Genomic DNA, 13913 nt, shown 5'->3' on the forward strand with positions numbered 1-13913 from the left:
CTCACGCAACAGCCACAAAGTGAACCTACCATAGACGTTATAATACAAAATCGGCAGCATAAATTTATGGTAGATACAGGTGCCACATACTCATGCATAGGCAGAGATGGAGCCGGACTTCCCCTTTCGGCATCGAAAATACGAACAGTTGGTTTCTCTGGGAAAACACAAATAATACCCCTGACTGAACCGGTTCCAATGAAAATAGGAGACAAAGTAGTATGTGCACCTATGCTGTATTCAGCAGACACCCCAATCAATTTACTAGGGCGTGATATACTGTGCCAGTTAAATGCCACAATAATGTGTTCACCTAATGGCATATACTTTGATGTCCCGAATAAGGTCAGCCCTCACACAAGCCCCATGATGTCCCAAATGGCAGCGATAGACTCTCCACAAAATACAGGCCAAAGGAAAGAAGCACGAGTGTTTTGGATCAGGCTAACCTCACCAGATGCGTTTCTGATACATGCATGGGAAACATGGAAGCCGCTGATAATCCATCAGTTTGAGAAGGCACGAGAGCCAAGTCTTCCTCTACATTGTACGATGCTGTATGACGGAGATCAAGACCACGATGACTATGAGACGTGCTGGTTTGAAGCAATGAATAACCATACGACAGTCCTCCAGTATGATGCCATCATTGTGGGACCCCAAGGAGTAGCTGCTGAGGTGATAGGTACGGAGGAGGTAAAAGAATGGTTCCAAGTACCGGGATCATCGCCACACATCACCTTGCTGATAGCTGAAAACTTTGAGTCACACGATTTAGGACCAATGATGAAGAAGGCACAACTGGTACAAGAATGGACACCTACAGACTGTAAAGCCATTTGCATTTCCTCTGACGGGCAGTTCCTCAAGATCAGCATAACAAAAGCAGACGAGGCCATAGCAGAAGAGGTGCAGTTACCCAGACATGATAGGAAACAGATGATGGTTGCAAAGGAGCATGAAGCTTTGTTGGAGCAAGTTCCGCCACAAGTATGGTCAGCACACAAGACAGATGTAGGTCTCGTAAAATCAGCGGAGCCCCTATATGTTCACATAAAACCAGAAGTTAGGTTACCGAGGCAAAAACAGTATCCTTTAAAACAAGAAGCTGTTGCAGGGATAAGGCCCATCATCACCCTGGTAGAAGCAGGAGTTTTAGTGAAAACTGACAGTGCATGCAACACACCTATTTTTCCAATACGAAAGCCAAATGGAAATGACTATAGATTGGTGCATGATTTAAGGGCAGTTAATGCTGTTGTTGCAGAAGAAATACCTGTTGTTCCAGACCCACATACTTTACTGTCTAACATACCTCCAGGAACAAAGTGGTACACAGTGATTGATTTGTGCTCTGCCTTCTTCAGTGTTCCAGTTCATCCACAGTCGCAGTTCCTATTTGCGTTTACCTATGAGGGGGAACAATATACTTATACACGTCTCCCTCAGGGTTTTGTTCACTCCCCGTCAATATTTAACCGAGTTTTAGCGAATGATCTCGGCCATCTGGACATACAGTCTACCACCTTAATGTATGTGGATGACATTTTGATATGCTCTAGCAGCAAAGAACAGTGTGAAAAAGATTCACTCACAGTCCTAACAGTTTTAGCTGAAGGAGGACACAAAGTGAGCAAAAGTAAACTACAGTTTTGTCAAACATCTGTAGAATATTTGGGCAGACAGTTGAGTGAGGAAGGAAGGCATATTGCCCCCTCCCAGCTGATGGCCATAAGTCAAGCCCCTAAGCCTCAAACAGTAGGCCAGATGTTATCTTTCCTGGGAATGACAGGATATAGCAGACCATGGATATGTGACTATGCCATTAAAACAGCTCCATTGAGAGCTTTGATACGAGCAGCTGGACAAACCCCACAGTCAGCGCAACTCCAATGGACTGAGGAAGCAGAAGGAGCGTTTCAACTCCTTAAGAAAGATATGCAGACTGCCCCAGTTTTAGCCAATCTCGACTATCGCAAGCCGTTTCACCTGTACGTAGCTGAAAGACAGGGACATGCATGTGCGGTATTGATGCAGGTGTCTCCTACCGGTAAGCAACCAATAGCGTACTATAGCACCAAATTAGATAGGGTAGAGGAAGGGCTGCCACCCTGCTACCAGGGATTAGCGGCGGCTGCATTTGCCTACAAAAAGGCGTCAGTGTTAACCATGGGACACCCTGTAATACTATATACGTCTCACCAACTGCATGCAATGCTTACCGGCCCACGTTTTGTAATAACCCAGGCCAGGCGAACAGGCTATGAGGTCCTGTTGTCAGGGTCAGAGCTAACAATACAGCGATGCACCACGATAAATCCAGCAACACGAATGGTTTTGCCTACTGAAGGGGTGCCTCATGACTGCCTTAAAGAAACAGATAGTTTTATGCAAGTACGCGACAACCTGTACAACCAGCCGATTCCGTCGGACATAGTTTTGTTTGTAGATGGATCTTGTGTACGAGGAGACACAGGAACAAAAGCTGGCTATGGCATAGTTCAGCTCAATTTGGACGACACATTTACCCAAATACAATCAGTGAGCCTCGACCAACCGTGTTCTGCACAATTGGCAGAGATTAAAGCGTTAACAGCAGCATGCAAACTGGCTTCGGGCAAACGTGCCACCATTTATACAGACAGTGCCTATGGATATGGCGTATGCCATATTAATGCCAGCATTTGGAAACAACGAGGATTTATTCGTGCAGATGGCACGCCGGTGGCGCATGGGCAAGCAGTGATAGAATTGATACAGGCCATGCAGCTTCCTACCCAATTGGCTATAGTCAAATGTGCAGCACATCAGCTGAATGATTCACCGGTGGCTAGAGGCAATAATCATGCAGATGCTGCAGCAAAAGCGGCAACGGGACAGGCCACTCAGGGGCCCATACTGTTTGAACAGGATTGTGCCCCTATAACCAACATGGCTTCATTGATACAGGCGCAAAACAGAGTTTCTGAAGCAGAACAAAGGTTATGGCTCCAAAGGGGGGCCATACGAACGGCCACTCCACATAATGGGTTATGGAGGAGTAGCCATGGGCATTTTGTGTTGCCTTTATCGTTATTGGTAATTGCAATCAAGACAGTACATGAACCTGACCACTGTTCCAGAGTTCAAGTGTTGAGAAAGTTGCAGGCTGTATGGTGGTCACCATACATGGCTGCGATGGTTGACAGAGAACTATCCATATGCCAACATTGTCCAAAGTATAATGTTAGAAAAATGTTTACTCATCCATTGGCACATATTCCAGTGCCTGAAGGTCCGTTTAAGCACCTGATGATGGATTTTGTGGACATGATTGATAGGGTACAGGGAAAAAGATACCTATTGGTGGTTGTGTGTCGATTCAGTAGGTGGGTTGAAGCTTGTGCGACAGCTAGAAATGACCATAGAGTAGTAGCTAAGTTTTTGTGCATGGAGGTTTTCCCCAGGTTTGGAATACCAGACACTATCTCATCAGATAGTGGACCACATTTTATCTCACGGGTAATCAAAGAGATGTTCAGTAGATTGGGCATCAAACAGAAATTTGGCTGTGTCTACCATCCGCAATCACAAGGCTCGGTGGAACGAGCAAATGGGGTTTTGAAAACTAAAATCGCTAAGATTGCTGCCGATAGCAACCATAAGCTCACGTGGGTGGATGCTTTACCAATTGCTTTAATGGCCATGCGCTCCCAAACTAACCGACTAACACATCTAACTCCCCATGAAATGCTTACAGGTCGCCCGATGCCCCTTCCACAACACAGAGGGCCGACGGAGGGGCCTCCATTGCAGCAGCTGGAACGAGAGCTGGGCGATTATCTGAAAGCTTTGTCTCAAATTCACAGGCTTGTGTTTCAACAGGTGAAAGAGGCCAACAGCAAAGACGACACACACATCCCAGTAGATGTCCGTGACATCCAGGTGGGAGACCAAGTGTATATACGGGTTTTTAGACGTCAGTGGAACGAGCCTCGTAGAGACGGGCCTTTTAAAGTGGTGCTCACTACGCCCACTGCTTTGAAAGTTGAAGGTAAGCCATTTTGGTTCCATCGCAATCACTGCACCCGCCATCGACCGCCTGACCCGCCTGGTCACTTTCCTGACCAACTAGGCACCACTGACTCACGGCAGCATGCTGAAGGGGACGCGCAACGCGGCCCCCAGACCACGCCCGCTAACACTAGCCCTGCCCATAGTAGCTCAAGTGACTCAAGCTCCTCTCACGCACAGCGACGGTCGGCCAGACTACGGGCTCATCGTCAACAAAGTAGTTCGAGCGGTTCTACTAGTAGTTCTGGCTCGACTGATGGACAGGTGTCGCCTGATCCTGCAGCAGGGGAAGTGCCTACAGGCAGCGGTGAAAGAGCAGTTGAGGACCATGCTGTGTCACGTACTGATGACACTCCTGATGTGCAAGCAGGGCCATCAGGATTTCAGACGTCTGCCGGGTCGCCGCCACCCGCCTCACCCACAGGGGAGGTGGGCCCATCGACTCCAGACTACCCGCCAACGCCGGGCCACGATTGGTCTGATTCAAATTAGTTGGTTTGCCCTTATAGTGCTAACCTTGGGAGGGTTAGCAAGGGGGGAAGTTATATTAACCAACACACACCAATCAAACACTCAGCACCCACTAGATGGATGTGCCATGGCCATGATTACGTTAGCAACTAACAAGGGCATAGTGGATAAAGGGGTAGTCACACCAACAGTGTATATAAAAGCGGACATCTATGAACATGTGTTAGGAATAGCCTATGCCACAGCCGAACCAGTAGGAAAGGAATGGCTGGGTTATCCGCTCAACGCAGAATGCCGGGGAGAAGGGATGGTGATCATTCAGGTAAAATGCACAAACATCGCATGCCAACATCAGGGAACAGGACAGAAAATGACAATAGGGGAAGCAAGAGATAAAATACAATTAGCAAACAAACGACACAAGAGGGATCTGGAAAAACTACGATCTATACAATGGAGTAGTAACATGTTTCAGAGATGGCTTAGATTCTCAGCGGAAGAAATGGCTGCAGCCAAGAAAGAGAAACGGGAATGCATTGCCTGCTATAATGCAAAAAGAATTCCACAGTTCAAAATACTGCCAGGAAGCACAATAGGAAGCTGCCCATATTTTGACGAGGGTAGGTGTTTCGCTCAGTGTGCAATGCATATGGCAGGGAAAAAGAAGGGATGGAGCAAAAATGATGAAATTTGCCCACACCGACTCCAATATACAGGATATGATGTTACCTCGGTGATTCCCCCAGTAGTTCACAAACCAGATGGATTGATTTTTCCTTTCTGCATAGTAAGAGGGAGAGAACTAGAAAACGTCGCTGATACAAAAACAGAGGCAATGACAGATGCAGCAGGACTAGTACAATGCGGCATGGAAACATGGTATCTGATAATAAAGACAGGGAACACCACAACTACCACCAAGTCATGTACCACCAGGCCAAAAGCCCGCATTCAATGTAAGCAGGTGATACCCAATGGAGGTCGTGTAACTTACGAACAGAACTCCTCCTACATAGCTCAGTACCGCCTGGCAGATTTTGGACAGGGTACAGAGCCACTAGGAGATATCTTTTGGATATGTGAGCACAATGCTACACTATTGTCTAAATTACCACCCAATTGGACAGGTATGTGTGCACCATTAATGTTAACAGGTCAGCTATCTTTAATAACGCAACAAGACACTCAGGACCATCCCAGAAGTAGGAGAGATACCGAGAACTCCAATGACAAAACCTATATGGACAACAGTCAGGAGCACGGCTGGGACTGGAAAAGTACTGATGAAGTATACATTAGTTGGGACCAAGTCCCATACGGGATCCCTGAAGAACACACTGCTATAGGTACAGAATGGGTAAAAAGTGGACGAGCAGTAGGATCAGTTCCATTTATAGGACCCATCAACAATGCCCAGTACATAGCACGGAATAGCCGATGGGTGAATCAACAGAGATTTATCAACTTCACTATAGTAGGGATAGGTCTGATAAGAGAACAACTGCATGCTACATCCATTATGACCCTACAGAACAGATTTATCCTGGAAGCAAGAATGGCTGCAGACCAAGGCGTTTGTGATATTATCGGAGAAGAATGTTGTACCCTGATCCCGTTACATACAGGACCAAAAGGCAATTTGACGCGGGTCCTGTCAGAAATGAAACGCATGCGACATGAACATGTTAAAAATTCTAATTGGAATACACAGTTGAAAGGCTTCTGGGATTGGCTGGGAAAATTGGGATGGCTGAAATGGCTAAAGACAATTGGAATAGCACTAGGAGGAATAGTGCTGGTAGTACTAGTTGTAATTGGGTGTGTTATACCATTGCTGCGCGTCCTAATCCTCCGCATGATTAAAGGAGTAACGGGACAATTTCCAGTAATCCAGATACAGGTAGACGCCGATCAGGTAGAACACATACACATGACAGGGTATGAGCCCACTGAACTGATGGCAGGGGGTGTGCCCGATGAAAAATGCTACGCTTAAAGTGAATCACCATCCACTCTCCCAAACGGTATGTAGAAAAGTAGAAAAGTAGATAAAGTAGTTTTAGAAATATAGCAGTGTATAATCATATAAACTGTACATAGTAACTGTAAATATTTTCATCACAGACGGTGCCCCAAAAAATGGCGGAGGCATTCTATGCCAGCCAGCAGGCACCTCCAGATATGGACCCAGGGCAGAGCCACAGGCCAACTGGACCAAACAACACACCAATATATACAGGAACACCACACCCAGAGATAGATAGATATAGTTCACTTAGGCAACCAGGCCAAGACGGAGTGAGTCCGTGGCAGGAGGAGCGACATGATTTTCCCATCCAGGTGCTGGAGAACCCCAGGAGAGTCCAGTTCCTGATGCCCCCACCAGTGACACCATCACCATCGATGGGACCCCCTCCGAATCCATGGTCATCGCCCATCATGGAACCGGAACAACGCTTCAGCCCAGAGAGCCCTGAGGACCCAGACGATCAAGGCCTCTCACCAAGTCCAGGACAATCGAGCAGAGGCATCCCGCTGATACCCACTCAGAATCTACGCACCGCAAGGGTAACGCCCGAGGTCCGACAACATCCTGCCGCACCTCCACCTCCCGACGCCGCCCCTCAACTTCCCAACTTCACGCCTCAACTACCGGATTTCACGATTGACGATCTCAGACACATAACTAGGTTTGTGTCACGCCCGCTCAGCCTGCTTACCACTCCAGGTGACCTCCGGGAGGACATTTTAAGTATGAGTAAAGATGTGTTCACCCAGCTGCAAGCAGGCCTGTCTGACAGAGCACGAAGATTATTGTGCGCCACCAGAAGGGCTCTATACGCTCGTCGGAAAAGTCAGCGGGTTAGACAACTAGAAGCTGATAATCTGCGTCTGAGGCAGATCGAACGGCAGAGTCATGTATTACAAGAACAAGCGAACCATCTGCAAGACGAGAACGACCTGATGCAGTATACAGTATCACAACTGCGCCGTGCCAATGCTTTACTGATCCACTTCTGTCAAGGGCGGCTGCGAGGTCAGACAGCAGCTCTCAGTGGACTGGAAGCCCAAATGAGGGGAAACACGATGGGAGGTGTTCCACCACCGGCACGGGAGCAGGGCCAAGATTGGAGACGTGGACGAACATAAAGCCAATGGCAGATCGAGACATACTGAATGAAGCTGTACAGGCCGTATTCGACAATGACCAATTAGAAGAGGAAGACATGGTAATAGAAGACGATAATATACCCCACGAAGTAATGTACATAAACAGATGGGAGCAATGGAAAATGCTACGTGACCAAAATGTTTTAGCTGGAAGGACTGTAGGAGGATGGGACTATGGTGATTTTTTGACTCCCAAAATCCAGTTCATAAACGAGCATACAGACATTGAATCCCTGGCCCCAGGACCCAAGGTAATTAACACCCTGGTAGGAACAGTGTCAACCCTTACTGATGTAAAGACTGAATGGCATGCGCCATGGATGACAGCATCAGATCCCGTCACGCCACATCTATCCTGGGAAACGTTACCCAGCATCGAGCAAAAACAAAAAGATGTCAGGGCAAGGCACCTGCACGAACTGTTTCAACAGATATTGGAGCAGGGTGACATGCAGTATTGGGATGAAGGGTTTGGAGTGTTAACCGGATATGAGCGAAGGCAGCCTATCACAGCGGTTTATCCACAATTGTTTGTACAGAAGTTGACATACCATGTATTTGTGATATATTACTTGTTTTTGTGGAAACACCTGTATCCAGATCAGAGCAGAAGCCCTTTTACGGTGTACCCAGGGTCGAACGACACCAGATATCTGCTGGCTGCCTACAGCAAGAAAGTTGTGACAAACATTCTGGACGGAGGTCACAGAATCATTTGGTCTGACACAACACACAAAATGCGCCAGTGGCTGCATTTAATATCCCTCAAAGATAAAAGGGTGACAGAGGTCATTAGGCCACATGGCCTCATGCGTCGTCTCTGTGCCAACGGAGAAGGGCTAGCGCCGTACAATGGGGAGTTCATCCGGAGAGCGGTGGAGTTCTATGATGCCGTAGAGGCAGAAAAGGCGGCGGAGTAGATAGAAACTTACAGTCAATGGCGGAGATGGAGATGAATGTATGATCAAGATTGTTATAATACTAAGACTTTAAAAGGACTCAGTCCTACTGATAGTTGCCAGGGTTGTTTTACTTTGTTTATCAAAGGCATTATCTTCTTACAGGATGTGTTTAAGCTACAACCCAGGCATGAAAGTAATAGGAGATTGACCTGTGGTGAGAAGGGAGTAGGAACAGGCTGGGAGGAACCCCATATTATGGCTGCCCCAAGGCAGATATATTTTTTGTACTATGTTAAAACAAAAAGAAAATCCTTCTATAAACAAATCCTAAGAGGAAGTGGTCCTCACAAGTCGCACCGAAAGGATTACTCCTTTCCGAACGCCCCACAGGGTCAACTGGTCAACAGTGGATATGGGATGATGCTTTTTGGAATGGGTAAAGCTCCATATATACCTGCATATATATATATATATATCGGTAGCAGTAGGTCACTAATCATAGAGCGCATGAGCACTTATGTTACCCAGATATATCATTGTGTTATTTTGTCATATGTTGCCCACATATACCATTGCGGCTACTTATGTTACTTCTGTTTATTTCTTTATGACTGGTATATTTTTGTTATGAGAAATGTGTACAACGAATGCTGGTTGGCCACCTGGAGAGGGTTTTACCTTGGCCAGATGTAATGGAAGGATGTTTCCCTCTCCATGTCGCTAGATTCAGCTGGAAGGCCAGACAAGGACGATCACTGCGTAGTCTCACATGGATTTAGTCCAGGAGGATAAGGGATGACAGTCGGTTGTGTTTTGCAGCTGAGTTGTCATCTGCTGCAGTGAACCTCATTGTCAGGAATTAGAAGAATCAGAGGGTGTTTTGATTTCTTTATTATTCGCACGTTTGTTTATGTATTTTAGACTAGTTACTGTCACATTGCATGTATTTTAGACTAATCACTATCACTTTGTATGCTTACAGATGGTACTTCCCATTTATCATTCATTGGGTGGTCCTTTCAGGACCAAAGGGGGGAATGTTGAGAATGATGGCTCTGAGCACAGTGCATGCACCTGTTGGGGTAGCACTGTGAAGCTGTAACTACATGTGTTGGTTGTAACTACATGTGTTGGGAGTACCCGGCCTGAATGTCTCATAGATGCCGCTGCACCTGTTGTGTGTAATGAATGGGTGCTGACGGATAGCTCAAGGTTGTGCAGCACAGTGAGGCACATAACACTGAGACTAGCTCAAGGCTGTGTAGCGCAGTGGGCGCACATAACACTGAGACTAGCTCAAGGCTGTGTAACACAGTGGACACACATAACACTGCAATGGGAAGACACATAACACTGTAATGGGAAGATTACTAACAAACTCAGCCCCAGACCAACCAATAGGAAGAGTCTCAAGAAAGGCGAATCAGGGCAAGGCGATGCCACTACTGTTTTTAGGGTTTGCAAGACTGTTTTACACGATTAAGATCAGACGAGTAAGCATAATAGTGGCAAGTACCTATAAATTTAGGATAAAGGGGAAGGGCCTGGGGCGTGGAAAACCCAGGTCCAGAATAGTATATAAGAAGAAGACAAAGAGACACAAGCCAGAGCAACCCCGGGGTTTTCCTCTCACTTGTTTCATTTGTACCTTGCTGCAAATAAACATTTTACTTGGATCTGAAGACTGGTTTCCTCAACTTCTCTTAGACTATAGCTGAAGTCAAGTTTTTTACTAGCCAGAACCTTGAAGACCGATTAGAAGTGAACTATTGACGTACTATTGCCACGTCACGGCTCGTCCATTTACACCGTTGTTTGCCCACACTTTTCCAGCCCATGTATCCCTCAGATAGCTTCTCCACTCCCTTGTCCACTTAGTCTCTTGTACACAGAGGATGTCAAAAGTATCCACCCTTAAAACATCTCGCATCTTGTTAATACATCTTAAGCCGTTTGTGTTTTGCGATAGTATTTTTAACATTGTAAATACATAGAGATAAATCAGGCCCATCATCTTTATGCTACAGTTCACGTCTTACTTTTTCCTCTTTTTGATCCCCTTGTCTTCAGCATCCATTGCAGTCTTCTCTTCCCCAGCTCCTGGCTGTTTCCGAGGTCCATATCAGACTCCGAGTTCCCCGACTCTTGAGACCCCGTCAAGCATATCTCTGAGTCTGATTCTGGGGGCCGCTGAAGTTGAACAATTTTCACCTTCCTCTCCTTTCTCTCCGATGTATCCACACTCTGCCCCTCTGCTGCGTCTCCATGTCCCGGCACCTCAGCTGTCGATCCTCTCACCTCCATTCCTTGCTCTCCGCCCGACTCCAGTATGTCTCTTCCTTTCTCCGCTTCCCCCTCCGCACGATCCTTCTCGGTCTCCTCCCTCTCAGAGATATTCTCTCTCGATTCTTCCTGCTCCTCACGTTGCTTTCCTCCCGTCCCTGGAGCATGATCAACGTCCTCACAAACACATCTGCTGCTCTCCTTTTTGCAGCTCTGGCATTTGTTCCCTCTGCCCATGCACTCCCTTGCATAGTGCCCCTGCTCTCCACATTTTCTACAAAGGAAATCTGGACAGTCCCTCAGGATATGACCAGTCTGTATGCACTGTCTGCACACTTTCACCTGTTTGTCGTGCAAAACTCTGAAGAACTCTGCTCCAAAAGCCGTCTCAAACTTGGTCGAATATGGAAGTGATTGGACCGTCTCCGTGAATTTAACTTTCACGTATCTTGTTCCGTCAGCAATTCTAGTTCCCGGCCACATTCTCCTGATGATCGGGGATACTGCACTTACTCCCCAGCTGTTCAGCTTGCCCAGAATGACGCTGTCCGTGATATACGCCGGCAGCCCCAGAAACGAGACCACCAGCTCATCATTACATAACTCCTTGGACATGATCGCGGTCTGTCCAATTTTTATGCCGTCCAATAGTCTTTCTTTCCCCTTCGGGTGATTCATTGTGATCTCATATTTATTTCTGCCCGTGTACCGGCAGGCGATGATTTTCCCACAAGTGTCTTGTATTGCCTGGATCAGCTCCATTGCGGTCACTTTATCTTCTCCAATCAGCTCCAGGGCGAGCGTTAAATTTTGCTGAAACTCTTCAGCTTTATCCTTAATAATCCGTATCTCTTCCTCTCTGATGATTTCTCTCTCCTGCCCTCTTCCTCCTTCCGCATTTTCGGCTACGTCAGGAGCTGTCACCGCACGTGTGTCCTCCATTTCTCCCGTCATATTCTGACCGTCCACGGTCCTGTACGCCCGATCGTCTTTCACCATCGGCTCGTTTGCCTCGGCCGTCCGGTCCGGGCCCGGTGCAGCGACTCTGGCTCCCTTTCCTCTGGTTCTCACCATACTTGGAGCACAGTATAAACTATTTTCCATCAGGAAAACACAAACCAAACAAACAAATAAATAACTTAAAGTGTCCCCCAGACAGTCAAAACTGCTGGGGGTGGCTCCAAAAACCGAGCTATCAAAGAAACGAAAAATCTGGGCTTAAAGAAACGCCACAGTTCAAACTCAAAATCAAAATTGCCGCACAGGATCAGTCAAAATACACGCACGCCTGGAGCTAACACACACCTCCTCTTACTTCCGTGTTCAGAGTGGTATGGCCGTAAACGAGGAGAGCAGCCACACAGAGGCTCTTTATAGGTGAGACAGACCCAGTTCAAGTCACCGTGTACACATGACTACACTCAAGTTTATGTATATCACAATTTACATGATGCCTTTATCAGAAACACACATTTCTGGATAATGAAGTCTTTCCTAATGAAACTGATAATCATCACATAGAACATACAGAGGGACCACTTACATCTCTGACGCTCACTTTCATCCTCATCATCATCATTGTCACACAGTGGCTCGTGTACTTCACTCCTCATGTGCATTCAATCATCTCATATTATGCCCATGTGCAATACTCATTTTCTGAATGTATGATTTCATATAAGATAAGATAAGATGCAACTTTATTCTCCCGAGGGACATTGCTTGTTCACAGAGGGAGTGAAACATGAGGGAGGAGGACCAGGTGAGGCCTGCTGCTCAGAGGGCCAAAATGCTTACGGCACCGGGTATTCCCAGGCGGTCTCCCATCCAAGTACTAACCTGGCCCGACGCTGCTTAGCTTCCGAGATCAGACGAGATCAGGCGTGTTCAGAGTGGTATGGCCGTAAACAAGGACAGCAGCCACACAGAGGCTCTTTATAGGTGAGACAGACCCCGTTCAAGTCACCGTGTACGCATGACTACACTCAAGTTCATGTATATCACAATTTACATGATGCCTTCATTAGAAGAACACTCACATTTCAGATAAGATAAGATACAACTTTATTCTCCTGAGGGAAATTGTGTGTTGACAGAGGGAGTGAAACATGAGGGAGGAGGACCAGGTGAGGCCTGCTGCTCAGAGGGCCAAAATGCTAACGGCACCGGGTATTCCCAGGCGGTCTCCCATCCAAGTACTAACCTGGCCGGACGGTGCTTAGCTTCTGAGATCAGAAGAGATCGGGCATGTTCAGAGTGGTATGGCCGTAAACGAGGAGAGCAGCCACACAGAGGCTCTTTATAGGTGAGACAGACCCAGTTCAAGTCACCGTGTACACATGACTACACTCAAGTTCATGTATATCACAATTTACATGATGCCTTCATCAGAAACACACATTTCTGGATAATGAAGTCTTACCTAATGAAACTGATAATCATAACATAGAACATACAGAGGGACCACTTACATCTCTGACGCTCACTTTCATCCTCATCATCATCATCATCATCATCATCATCGTCATTCAGTGGCTCGTGTACTTCACTCCTCATGTGCATTCAATCATCTCATATTATGCCCATGTGCAATACTCATTTTCTGAATGTATGCTTTCATATAAGATAAGATAAGATGCAACTTTATTCTCCCGAGGGACATTGCTTGTTCACATAGGGAGTGAAACATGAGGGAGGAGGACCAGGTGAGGCCTGCTGCTCAGAGGGCCAAAATGCTTACTGCACCCGGTATTCCCTGGCAGTCTCCCATCCAAGTACTAACTTGGCCCGACGCTGCTTAGCTTCAGAGATCAGACGAGATCGGGTGTGTTCAGAAAGGTATGGCCGTAAATAAGGAGAGCAGCCACACAGAGGCTCTTTATAGGTGAGACAGACCCAGTTCAAGTCACCGTGTACACATGACTACACTCAAGTTCATGTATATCACAATTGACATGATGCCTTCATCAAAAACACACATTTCAGATAAGATAAGATACAACTTTATTCTCCCGAGGGAAATTGCGTGTTGAC

The 13913-nt window shown here is 46.7% G+C and overlaps 1 non-coding gene and 2 pseudogenes across 1 annotated transcript; all 3 read right to left on the reverse strand.

The window, feature by feature from the left end:
- Nucleotides 1-12670: 12670 nt before the first annotated feature.
- LOC142998783 (5S ribosomal RNA) lies at nt 12671-12789 on the reverse strand. Its single transcript, XR_012963077.1, has one exon. It is a non-coding gene; the product is annotated as a 5S ribosomal RNA (ribosomal RNA).
- Nucleotides 12790-13034: 245 nt separating this feature from the next.
- Nucleotides 13035-13153, reverse strand: LOC142998282 (5S ribosomal RNA; annotated as a pseudogene).
- A 460-nt stretch (nt 13154-13613) lies between these two features.
- Nucleotides 13614-13732, reverse strand: LOC142998324 (5S ribosomal RNA; annotated as a pseudogene).
- Between the last annotated feature and the right edge of the window lie 181 nt (nt 13733-13913).

Source organism: Genypterus blacodes, unplaced genomic scaffold, assembly GCF_046128005.1.
Source record: "Genypterus blacodes isolate CSIRO-AG114 ecotype Tasmania unplaced genomic scaffold, CSIRO-AGI_Gbla_v1 ptg000039l_1, whole genome shotgun sequence".
Lineage (NCBI taxonomy): Eukaryota > Metazoa > Chordata > Actinopteri > Ophidiiformes > Ophidiidae > Genypterus > Genypterus blacodes.